Source organism: Amblyraja radiata, chromosome 1 (genome assembly GCF_010909765.2).
Source record: "Amblyraja radiata isolate CabotCenter1 chromosome 1, sAmbRad1.1.pri, whole genome shotgun sequence".
NCBI classification, from domain to species: Eukaryota; Metazoa; Chordata; class Chondrichthyes; order Rajiformes; family Rajidae; genus Amblyraja; species Amblyraja radiata.
Genome location: NC_045956.1, coordinates 92,201,472 through 92,214,994, shown reverse-complemented (window position 1 = coordinate 92,214,994; position 13,523 = coordinate 92,201,472).

Here is a 13,523-nt window from a genome sequence, read left to right as displayed (position 1 = left end):
TGGCGCTGTGCGATAGTGGCGTTGTTACAAACCCTACCGTCGGTGGCGCTGTGCTTGCGATTCCGGAGGCTTTGGTGGTGTGGGGGGGAGGGGTTAAAATGCAGGTGAGGTTTATATTTGTTGTGGAGAGGAATTTGCTCCACAGATCCTTGGAAGTGCAGGACAAAGAAAAAGGTATGTAGTTTATTTAACCCGCCGAACCTCGCCACTGCACCTGGGGGCCTATCAACCTTCAATCCGCACTGGGGGCCTATCCACCTCCAATCCGCTCTGGGGGCTTATCCAACTCGCATCCGCACTGGGGGCCTATCCACCTCGCATCGCACTGGGGGTCTATTATCCAGCTCGCATCCGCACCTGGCTGACCCACCTCGCACTGGGCCCACCCAACAATCCGCCACACTGAGCCCACCCAACATCGCTGCCGGATCGGACCTACCGAACATCGCCGCCGGAACGGGGCTCTCCGAACATGGCTGCCGCACCGCGCCCTAGTCACCTCGTCGCCTCACCGGGCTGGCCGATCCGCGCCGCCCCACCGACCATCCACCCACCGGGACCTCCCACGCATCGCCCGCCGACCCCGACTCTACTGCCCATGGACTCCTACCATCGGGTCCACCGACCCTCGCCACTGCACCTCCCTCCAGCAACCCGCAGCCGTCGCCTTACCGGGAGCCTGGACTCTGCACTGGCCCTGAAGCCTCCATGCTGCTAACTCCCACTCTCCTGGGTTTGACTCCACTGGGTCCCAGTGCTAGTCTGCCCAGCCTTGTTAACCTCAGTGGCAGTTCCACTAAGTCTTCCACATCCCCCTCTAACATCCCCCGTCGTCTCCGGGCATTCGGATCTCTAGGCCCCCATACCCTCATCTTCACCATGGACGTCCAGTCACTCCAGAAACATAGAAACATAGAAACATAGAAAATAGGTGCACGAGTAGGCCATTCGGCCCTTCGAGCCTGCACCACCATTCAATATGATCATGGCTGATCATCCAACTCAGTATCCCATCCCTGCCTTCTCGCCATACCCCCTGATCCCTTTAGCCACAAGGGCCACATCTAACTCCCTCTTAAATATAGCCAATGAACTGGCCTCAACTACCTTCTGTGGCAGAGAATTCCACAGATTCACCACTCTACACCTCCATCCCCCACCAGGATGATCTCAAAGCCCTCCGGTTCTTCCTCGACTCGAGAAACAACCTATACCCGTCCACTGATACTCTCCCCCGCCTAGTGAAGTTGGTCCTTACCCTCAATAACTTCTCGTTTGACTCCTACCATTTCCTCCATGCACGCGCATGGGCCCCAGCTATGCCTGCCTATTTGTCGGGTACGTCGAACAATCCTTGTTCGAGGCGTGCCAGGGCCCCATCCCCGACCTCTACCTCCGTTACATCGACGACTGCTTTGGTGCTACCTCCTGCACCCACACACAACTGACTGACTTCATCCGCTTCACCACTAACTTCCATCCGGCACTCAAATACATCTGGACCATTTCCGACACTGGACCATTTCCCTACCATTTCTTGACCTCACTATCTCCATCGCAGGTGATAGACTTCTGACCGACATCCACTATAAACCCACTGACTCCCATGGCTATCTAGACTATTCTTCCCAGCCTGCTTTCTGTAAGGACTCCATCCCCTACTCCCAATTCCTCTGTCTACGCCGCATCTGCTCCCAGGATGAGGTGTTTCACACCAGGGCATCGAAAATGTCTTCCTTCTTCAAGGAACAGGGATTCCCCTCCCCTACTATAGATGAGGCTCTCACCAGGGTCTCTTCCATACCCCGTAACACTGCTTTCTCTCCCCATCCCCCCACTCGCAACAAGGGCAGAGTCCCCCTAGTCCTCACCTTTCACCCCACTAGCCGTCACATACAACAAATAGTCCTCCGTCATTTTTGCCACCTCCAACATGACCCCACCACTCGCCACAGCTTCCCATCTCCCCCCCCCCCCCCCCCCCCTGTCTGTTCTCCGCAAAGACCGCTCCCTCCGCAATTCCCTGGTCAATTCTACCCTTCCCTCCCGCACCACCCAAAGTCCACAGGCTGAGCAGGGCGGAGATTTATGCTGGCGGCCCTCGGCAAAGTGATCCCAGGGCTCCACGATGTTTAAATCAGCGCAGCCCGAGGCTGGGAGCTCTGCAAACCACAGCTCCATGATGTTGAAGCAGCAGGCCCAACACCCCAGAGCTTCAAACGGCGATCCAGGTAACGCATCGCCTGCTCCGTGGTGAATCCAATATGTATTTTAAAACCAACTGTTTAATGACAACATACAGTAGGATCTAAAAGTGTCACACTGTCACTGTCGGGTAGTCATGGGCCTCTAGTCGTGGGGGTGGGGGATTGGGATGGGGGGAGGGGGGGCCTCACAAGTGAAATAGCTTCGGGCCTCTCTTCATCTAAATCTGGCCCTGCTCGTTATTGATGCGGAAACTTTCGTCAGTGAGCCGGCCTTTGACGATGGAAATACTGCAGGATTTGCTGAGTTTAATCTCCATTTGTGCCCATTTGATGTATTCCTGGAGTTTATCCAGGTGCATGCTTTTGTTGTTGTTATTGTGGTCATGTCATCCACGTATGCCCTGATTGGAGGAAGACGCAGCCCACTCTTCAAGCGTTCCCCTCCGACCACCCATCGTGATGCTCGAATGATGAGCTCCATTGCCATGGTGATAACCAGAGGAGAAATGATACAGCCTGCCATTATGCCTACCTCAAGGTGCTGCCAGGCGGTGGTGTTGTCCTGTGTTGTGACGAAGAACTGGAGGTCATGGAAGTAAGCTTTTACCAGCTTTGTGATGACCTCTGGGACCTGGAAGAAATTAAAAGCTGCCAAAAGAGTCTCATGGGGCACCGAACCAAAGGCATTGGCAAGGTCTAAGAAAACCACATGCAAATCTCTCTTTTCCTTCTTGGCAGTTTGTATCTGGTGCCAGATAACGTTTGCATGTTCCAGACATCCTGAGAAACCACGTACCCCTGCTTTCTGCACTGAGCTGTCAATGAAGTTGTTGCTCTGCAAAAATGCTGAGAGTCTTTGGACCACAACACCAAAGAAGATCTTTCCTTCCACGTTCAGAAGGCTGATCTGGCGGAATTGGCATATGGTTGAGGAGTTCTTTTCTTTGGGAATTAAGATCCCTCCTGGCCTTCGCCATGCCTTAGGTATGATTCCTTTCCCCCATGCCACTTTTATTAACTTCCAAAGGTATTTCAGGGCACCAGGGTGTTCTTATAGAGCCTGTATGGAATGCCATTGGGCCCGGGGGCTGATGCTTTTCTTGCCAGTTTTACTGTGTTCTCCATCACCTTTTGTCCATCTGGTGCTCAGGTGGGTGGATAGGTGGCATGTCATCTGGAATGGTGACTGGCTCATGCCTCCGGTTGTCAGAGTACGTCTTCCTCAGGTGCTCCTCCAGTTCCCTTACAGGTACTCTCAGGATCCCGTTCTTCTCCTTGAAAAGAGGCTTTTGACAAACTTACACGGATCTCTGTAGAAACTTGACCTCGCCCGTTCTTTCTTCTTATGTTGCTTTCTCAGGCATTCTGCTCTTCGCAGGATGGCCAGGCGCTGCTTTATTTCTGCCTGCAGTGCCCGAGTCCTTTCCTTTCTACCTCTGTGGCCTTCCTCCACTGTTTTCTCAGCTCCCTCCTTTCTTTCACCAGGCTTTTGATCTTCTGCAGCCTCCTGGACTTGTACTGGAGTGCTGGTTCCTTCTGTGTCCTCTGTTTCATGACCTTCACTCCAAATCTCTCCGCCCCATAGTTGTATATGGTGTCTCCCATCTTCTCCAGTTTCCTTTCCACACATCCCTTCAATCCTTCCAGAAGATGGACGAGGTCAGTGTTAATGGTCTCCCACTCTTTCCTCTGGCAGGATTTAGGCCACACGCTTTGAGGCTTTTTCCCTTCCATTTTCTTCTCTACCACTGACTGTGGCTGGTTGGGCTCTGGACTTGTGTCCATTGGTGGTACTGTACCTGGTTGAGCTTCACCTGGGGTGCTGATACCACTGTGGTGGTTATCCTGCTACTGGGCTTCACTCGACTGATTTGGCCTACCTCTTAGAAAGTAATGGTTAATGTGAGGCCCCACACCAAGCTCTCTCTGGCACTCATAACAATATGGATAAAGTTATTAACTTCCTTTCATGGAATGTTAATGGTTTGAACCATCCCATTATGAGGAATTAAAAAAAAAAAGTTATTTGTAGACTAAATGCTCAGATTTTACTTCGGAGTCACGTGAGTGATTCCGTGAAGAACCCGCTCAGCACGCATGCGCGGCATTACGTCCAGCAGAGCAACAGAGGCACAGCGGGAGTCAGGCGCTCCCGCTATGGAGGTGAAAGAACGCACCGTCAGGTAAGCTGGCGTCGGGTTTTTCTTTCACAGGGAGCCTTCTGCTTTCAGGCAGAGAAGAAAGGCTCTAGAACAAACCTGTCCCCCGCTCGACTCCACGGAGGAGCGTTCCATCTGGGTGGTGGGGGGCAGCAACAGAACAGACCTGCCCCCCGCTCGACTCCACGGAGGAGCGTTCCATCTCGCGGGGGCAGCAACAATGCGGTAGGACCGCTTACCTGGCGGTCCGCTATACCCCGACACCGCGCCGAGCCCAACCCGCTAGCGCCTTAGCAGCGGGCTGGATGTAAAGCCATGGAAGAGGCGTCCGGCCGGTGGCTCCGACTTGTCGGACGGGGACGTCTCTCCACCCAGGCGGAGGAGAGACAGCCGCTTGAGCCGCTAAGAGCGGCTCTTGGAGCAGGAGCTCCAGCGAGGTGCACCCGCAGGAGTGGCGCTCTCGCAGAGGGGGGCAGGCACTCCCTCCACAGTGCCTTGTGCACTGTCCATTGCTTCCTCCTTTCCAGAGGATAGCTTTGGTGACCAGGACTGGGCTGGTCAAGAACAGGGGCAATGGCTGAAGATCTCGGGAGTATGCAAGGGGTGCAGGAACAGGAAGAGCTGCTAGGTGTGGTGGACAGCTACGTGGAAACCCCACATGCAGGAGGCCATTAAAAGCCTGACGTCAGCCATCACATCGTTTTTCCTCGTTCCATGGACAAATACGGAGATGACCACAACCTTCGTAAACAAGTCATAAGACCTGCCATAAAATCCTACATTGCGGGGTTGTGCATACCCCAGCCACTGAGCCAGACCCACTGCTCTTTGGCAAAAACCTCACAAAGCATATGAAGGACATGCAAGAGGTTTTACAAAACGTTTGGCTCATGAGGGCGGGGCCGGGACGAGCAAACCAAAAACAATAATTCCTACGCAGCAGCACCCCATCGCGTCCATCAGCCAACGTCTACCATATCGGACTGATGAAAGCTCGGGGTCCGCATTCTATCACCGAAAGTCTTCTTTAGACCAGGGCCCAGAGCGGACCCCATGGAAAATGTGCCACCCCCCAACGTCACCGCCACATCAGACGACGTGCAACACTCGTTGGTCCGGCAGGAAACAGAAGAATACCCATAACCATGGAGGTAGGTGGGTCTGGTTCCTACCAGTATATAGATTAGTACTAACACATGGGAGTCTATCATGAGTGATCAGTATATACTCAATGGCATTAGTGAATACAAATACAATTCATACTAGAAAAATTGCCACAAGGTCAACATTCACCCCAGAGGGTAGTTTTCCCCTCTCCGTTAAAGAAACAAGAGGGACAAGCTGAACTGGTGAGAATAATTACAAAGGGTATCATGGGAAAACCTGAACCCTTGCAATTCGTATCAAATATATTCACTAAACCCAAAAAAGATGGTGGATGTCGCATCATCATTGACTTAACTTCACTAAATATGTTTGTTAAGTATATACATTTCAAAATGGAACCGGTTGTTACTGCCAAACAACTAAATTCCAAAGGATACTTCATGGCAAGCATTCATCTTAAAGATGTTTACTATTTAGTACCATTCACAAGGATCATTGCAGTTACCTGAAATTTACCTGGATGGGGCAGCTATAGCAGTTTAAAGCGTTACCCAATGGGTTCACATCAGCCCAAGAGTGTCAGGATGGTGGGGGGAAAGACAGTTCAGAAATTTTATAATAAGCCGTTGGCAAAACCTGTTTTATTTGCAGGAAAGATTTTACAGACTGCAAATATTTAATTTAAGCCCAGGGGAGCAATTTAATTTCATTGTTGTTATTGTTAAAAAATACCATTGTGTTTTCTACAAACAGATTCATTGGTTGGTTACGATAACACACTTCCTCCCTCAAAGACTTCAGCAGTGATGTAGTAATAACTGTTACACGGTTTGAAATCACAGAGCTTTGAAATCTTCACGGAATCACTCACGTGACTCCGAAGTAAAATCGTATGATTAAACGAGAACTTACCAGTTTGAAGTTTGATCTGTATTTTATGAGGAGTTACGATGAAGGATTATGTGCCCTCCGCTCCCACCCTCAATAATATGGGTCAAATTCATAAACTGATGTCTCCTTATCTTTACTATGTTTACTTCAATAACTGTGTCTATCTGTGATTCCACACCGCTGCTTTGAAGTATGCCGCGCAGGCGTGCTGAGCGGGTTCTTCACGTAATCCCTCATCGTAACTCCTCATAAAATACAGATCAAACTTCAAACTGGTAAGTTCTTGTTTAATCTTACTATTATCTTTGTTCAGGAAACGCATGTCAGGAAAGACGACAATCAACGATTCTTTGCGTTTTGGAGAGGACAGCAGTCTCATTCAAATTCACAGGCGAAGGTGAAAGGAGTCTCTATTTGTATTGACTACTCAATTTTGTTTGTTCATGATGAAACAATTTCTGATCCATATGGTAGATTTTTGATGATTACTGGTGTTCTTCATAACCAAAAAGTTGTTATGGTGAATGTTAATGCACCTAATTTTGATCACCCTGAGTTAATTGTTAATTGCATCCTTTCCTAATTTAAACAAACATCTTTAAACAATAGGTGGAGATTTTAACTGCTGTTTGAACCTCTCGGTGGACAGATCTGCATCTGATCATGCGCTTCCTAATAAATCAGCTAGTTTTATCAATTCTTTTTTACTTGACTGGAATGCTAGAAGTCTGGAGATTCCTACACCCAAATGACAAAGAATTTTCTTTTTTCTCTCATGTATATCATAGTTACACTAGGATTGACTTCTTTATAATAGATTCTCGGCTAGTTTAATCGGTCACTGTGTGTGAGTCTGATGCAATCGCTATTTCTGATCATGCACCATTGAAACTATCAATCAAACTACCTGATTCCAAGTTTAGTGCTAAACAATGGCGAGTTAATACTACTTTGCTTCAAGATCTAAATTTTGTTAATTTTATTAAAGATCAGATTGCTTTCTTCTTCGTAACAAATTCTACTGAATAAATATCCAATGGTGTAGTTTGGGATGCTTTTAAGGCATATATTCGTGGACAAATTATTTCATATTCTGCGGGATTAAAAAAAAACTAAAAATGAAATACGTATATTGACTGATGAGATTAAAGAAATTGATAAAATATATTGAAAAGCTCCTAGTCTAGAGCTCTATAAGAATAGAGTTGAACTTCAACTGAGACATGATTTGTTATTAGTATCACCGATTGAGAATCAGCTACTTAAAACCAAAAGTCAATTTTATATACATGGCGATAAATCTGGCAAATTGCTCGCCAATCAGTTGAAAGCTATGTCAGCCAAACATCAGATTATTAATGTGAGTAAACGGGATGGTACATTAGAAGTATAGAAACATAGAAAATAGGTGCAGGAGGAGGCCATTCGGCCCTTCGATCCAGCACCGCCATTCATTGTGATCATAACTGATCGTCCCCTATCAATAACCCGTGCCTGCCTTCTCCCAATATCCCTTGACTCCACTAGCTCCTAGAGCTCTATCTAACTCTCTCTTAAATCCATCCAGTGACTTGGCCTCCATTGCTCTCTGTGGCAGGGATTTTCCACAAATTCACAACTATCTGGGTGAAAAGTTTTTTCTCACCTCAGTCTTAAATGACCTCCGCTTTATTCTAAGACTGTGGCCCCGGTTCTGGACTCGCCCAACATTGGGAACATTTTTCCTGCATCAAGCTTGTCCAGTCCTTTTATAATTTTATATGTTTCTATAAGATGCCCCCTCATACTTCTAAACTCCAGTGAATACAAGCCTAGTCTTTTCAATCTTTCCACATATGACAGTCCCGCCATCCCAGGGATCAATCTTGTGAACCTAAGCTGCCCTGCTTCAATCACAAGGATGTCCTTCCTCAAATTAGGAGACCAAAACTGTACACAATATTCCAGATGTGGTCTCACCAGAGCCCGATACAACTGCAGAAGAACCTCTTTAGCCCTATACTGATATCCTCTTGTTTGAAGGCCAACATTCCATTAGCTTTCTTCACTGCCTGCTGTACCTGTAAGCCAACTTTCAATGACCGGTGTACAAGGATGCCCAGGTCTCGCTGCACCTCCGTCTTACCTAGCCTAACCCCATTAAGATAATTATCAGCCCCCTTGTTTTTGCCGCCAAAGTGGATAACCTCACATTTATCTATATTATACTGCATCTGCCACGCATCTGCCCACTCAATCAACCTGTCCAGGTCACCATGCAACCTCCTAACATCCTCTTCACAGCTCACACTGCCACCCAGCTTTGTGTCATCCACAAACTTGCTAGTGTTGCTCCTAATTCCCTCTTCCAAATCATTAATATATATGGTAAACAGTTGCGGCCACAACACCGAGCCTTGCGGCACTCCACTCGCCACTGCCTGCCATTCTGAAAAGGACCCGTTCACCCCTACTCTTGCCTTCAGGTCTGCCAACCAATTTTCTATCCATGTCAACACACTACCTCCAATACCATGTGCTCTAATTTTTGTCACCAGTTTCCCCTGCGGGACAATATCAAAGACTTTCTGAAAGTCTAGATACACTACATCAACTGGCTCCCCTTCATCCATTTTACTTGTCACATCCTCCAAAAATTCCAGAAGATTAGTCAAGCAGGATTTCCCTTTGATAAATCCATGTTGACTTGGACTAATCCTTTTACTGCTATCCAAATGCCCCATTATTACCTCTTTAATAATTGACTCCCACATCTTTCCCACCACCGCAGTCAGGCTAACTGGTCTGTAATTCCCCGTTTTCTCTCTCGTTCCTTTCTTGAAAAGTGGGATAACATTAGCTATCCTCAAATCCAATGGAACTGATCCTGAATTTGTTGAACATTGGAAAATGATCACCAATGCATCCACTATTTCCAGCCACCTCCCTGTGGACCCTAGGATGTAGACCATCAGGTCCAGGGAATTTATCAACCTTCAGTCCCATTAGCCTACCCAATACTATTTCTCGCCTAATGAAACATTATTTCAGTTCCTCTACCCCCTTAGGACCTCAGTTCTCCAGTTCATCTGGGAGATTGTTTGTGTCTTCTTTAGTGAAGACAGATCCGAAGTACCTATTCAACTCTTTTGCCATTTCCTTGTTGCCCATAATAATTTCTGCCTTCAAGGGACCCACATTTGACTTTGCTACCCTTTTTCCCTTAACATATCTAAAGAAGCTTTTACAGTCCTTCTTTATATTCCTGGCCAGCTTCCCTTCGTACTTCATCTTTTCAGCCCGTATTGCCCATTTTGTTTCCTTCTGTTGTCCTATGAAAGTTTCCCAATCCTCTGGCTTCCGGCTACTTTTTGCTGTGTTATACATCTTTTCTTTTAGTTTTATTCTATCCCTAACTTCTCTAGTCAGCCACGGTTGCCTCCTACTCCCCTTAGAATCTTTCTTCCTTTTTAGAATGAAATGATCCTGCGTCTTCCGGATTATGCCCAGAAATTCCTGCCATTGCTGTTCCACCGTCATTCCTGCTAGGATCCCTTTCCAGTCTTCCTTGGCCAGCTCCCCTCTCATGCCTTCATAGTCCCCTTTGTTCAACTGCATCACTGCCACTTCAGATTTAACGTTCTCCTTCTCAAATTGTAGGTTAAAACTAATCATATTATGATCACCACCTCCAAGCGGTTCCTTTACCTCGAGTTCTCTTATCATATCTGGTTCATTGGACAACACTAAATCCAGAATTGCCTTTTCTCTGGTCGGCTCCATTACAAGCTGCTCTTAGAATCCATCCCGGAGGCATTCTACAAACTCTCTTTCTTGGGGTTCTGAACCAACCTGATTTTCCCTGTCTACCTGCATATTGAAACCCCCCATCACCACAGTGGCATTACCTTAATACATGCCAGTTTTAACTCCTGCTGCAACGTACACCCTACATCCGGGCTACTATTTTGGGGTCTGTAGATAACACCAATTAGTGTCTTCTTGCATTTACAATTCCTCAACTCAATCCACAGTGACTCTACCTTGTCAGTCCCTATGTCTTCCCTCACAAGGGACTGAATTCCATCCCTCACCAACAGAGCTACACCCCCCCCCCTCCTCTGCCCACCTGCCTGTCCGTTCTATAGGATGTATAACCCTGAATATTAGGTTCCCAAGCGTGATCCTCCTGCAGCCACGTCTCAGTAATCCCTACAATGTCATATCTACCAACCTCTAACTGAGCCTCAAGCTCATCTACTTTACTTCTTATACTTCGCACATTCATATACAATAGTTTTAATTCCTTACGCATCTCACCTATCACATCGATCCTCATTACACTTGGCCATGCGCTCCTGTCCCTTTGTGAACTTCCTTTCCCGTTAATTCTGGGGGTCATTAACCATCCCTTTACTCTTTTCCCCTTTAACTCCGTCCTCGACTATCCCATTTGACACCCCACCCCCCTTATTCAGTTTAAAAGCACCCATGTAGCAGTGGCAAACCTGCCTGCCAGAATGCTGGTCCCCCACCTGTTAAGATGCAATCTGTCCCTTTTGTACAGTTCCCCCTTACTCCAAAACAGATCCCAGTGATCTAAGAATCTAAATCCCTGCCCCCTGCCCCAGTTCCTCAGCCACACATTCAGGTCCCGTATCTCCCTGTTCCTGCTCTCGCCAGCACGAGGAATTGGAAGCAAACCGGTGATAACAACCCTGGAGGTCCTGCTTTTCAGCATTTTTCCGAGCTCTCTAAAGTCACGCTGCAGAATATTCATCCCCTTCTTTCCGGCATCGTTTGTGCCGACATGCACTACCACTTCAGGCTGTTCACCTTCGCCTTTGAGGATTTTCTGCACTCTGTCCGTGACATCCTGGATCCTGGCACCAGGAAGGCAGCACACCATCCTCGAATCCTGCCTGTTCCCGCAAAAACCCCTGTCAGTACCTCTCACAACGGAGTCTCCAACTACAATGGCGTTGCCTGACGTTGGCCTCTTTGGTTTTGGCTCAACAGCCCTTTTTGCTTCGCAAGCTAGTCCGCCGCTCAGTGTGATAACGTCTTCTGTCCCGACAGCTTCTAAGTGGGTGAACCTGTTCACAAGAGGTACAACACCCGGGGACGTTTGCATTCCATGTTTCCCTCCCTTTCTCACCATCACCCACCTTCTCTCTTCCAGTATCTTAGGTGTAACAATCTTACTGTAGGACTTGTAGAGGAAATACTCAGTTTCCCGGATGAACCTGAGGTAATCCACTTGCTTCTCCATTTCCTCCACACGGTCCTTCAGGAGCTGTACCTGGATGCACTTCTCACAGTTGTAGCAACCAGAGGCACCAGCAGTGTCCTTGACCTCCCACATACTGCAAGCATCACACCGAATCAGCTTGCTTGACATCTTTTTCTTTCGTCTCTCCCTCTCCAGCGTTTTGCGAAGCCTCCTCTCCTCAGCCTCCTCGCCGAAGACTCTCGAGCCAAAGACTCGCACTTTTCTCACAGGGCACTTCCCTCACAAAGCCGTTGCCTCACTGCCGCTCCCTAGGAGCCATCTTGCTTATATTGACGGATAAATTGCCTAATTTACCAATTTACAAACCATATTCCTCAGTTTTAAACTGTTTTCCCCCTCTGACTCACTTCTAACTCTCCTCCCGCTCGGACTAGAGCCAATCAGTGCTTTCTCCTGCTTATCTTTGTTGCTGTTGCTTAAAAATCCATAGGAACACATTGACAGTAGACCATGATGAAATTAATAAATCCTTCCAGGAATTTTATACCTCCCTGTACCAATCAGAATTTCCTACTGATCCCAATATAATGCATGAGTTTTTAAAGAAACTGAACTTGCCAAATTTACCACATAATGAGTCTCGGTTGTTAGATGAACCCATCACGGAGGAAGAAATACAGAAAGCAATCCTTTCGATGAATTCTGGTAAAGCTCCTGGTTTAGTTGGGTTTACAGTGGAATTATTAAAGTGTTTTCAAGTTTACTGTCCCCCTGGCTATGCAAGGTTTTTAAAGAAGCCTTTTTAATGAATATATTACCACAATCCTTTTATGAAGCATCTATTTCTTTAATTCTTAAAATAGATAAAGACCCTGCTGAAGTGACATCATATAGACCTATATCACTGTTAAATGTAGATTCCAAAATTCTTTCAAAAATATTATCTGTGAGACTGGAAAATATTTTACCGCAAATTATTTCTGAAGATCAGACAGGTTTTATTAAAAATCGTTACTCATACTTTAATGCTAGGAGACTAATGAATATTGCATATACAGCGTCAAATAAAACCCCAGAATATGTCATTTCACTTGATGCTGAGAAGGCTGAGTAGTATGGGAATACTTATTCAATACACTTGAAAAATGTAAGATTGGTCCAAGATTTATTGCTAAATCTTTCTTTGATATTATTGACTCAAAAATGTCTTCATATATATGGCAGAATAAAAATCCCAGACTAAGTAAAAAATACTTACAGAAATCAAAAAAAGATGGTGGTTTAGCACTGCCGAACTTTAGATTTTACTATTGGACAGTTAATGCTCGCTATTTATCGTTTTGGACAAAAGATTTAGAAGATACCCAATGCCCAGGATGGATAAATCTTGAATGTGATTCTATGCAAGGGCTATCATTGGCTTCTATTCTAGGGGCCTCGTTACCCTTTACTATTATGAGATTGAATAAATATACGATTAACCCAATAATAAGACATACATTCCGAATATGGTTTCAATTTCGTAAATTTTTTGGATTGAATGATTTTATCTTATCGAGTCCTATCATATCTAATTTTTTCTTCCAACCCTCTAGTACTGATCAAGCCTTTCTGTTATGGAAGAGGAAGGGATTAGCAGTTTTTCATGACTTGTTTTTGGATGGTTGTTTTATGTCTTTTGAACAACTCTCCAATAAATATAATCTACCTAACTCACATTTCTTTAGATATTTACAAATTAGACATTTTTTGAAGGCTTCTCTACCCTCTTTTCCGTTACCACATCAAACCGAAATCTCGGGGGAAAAATTACATTTGAACCCTTATCAGAAAAGTTTAATAACGACTATATATGAGTTGATTTTGAAATTACAAATAGATACATTGGATAAAATTAAGAATGACTGGGGAAGAGAACATCAAATGTCTCTACCTATTGAGAAAAGG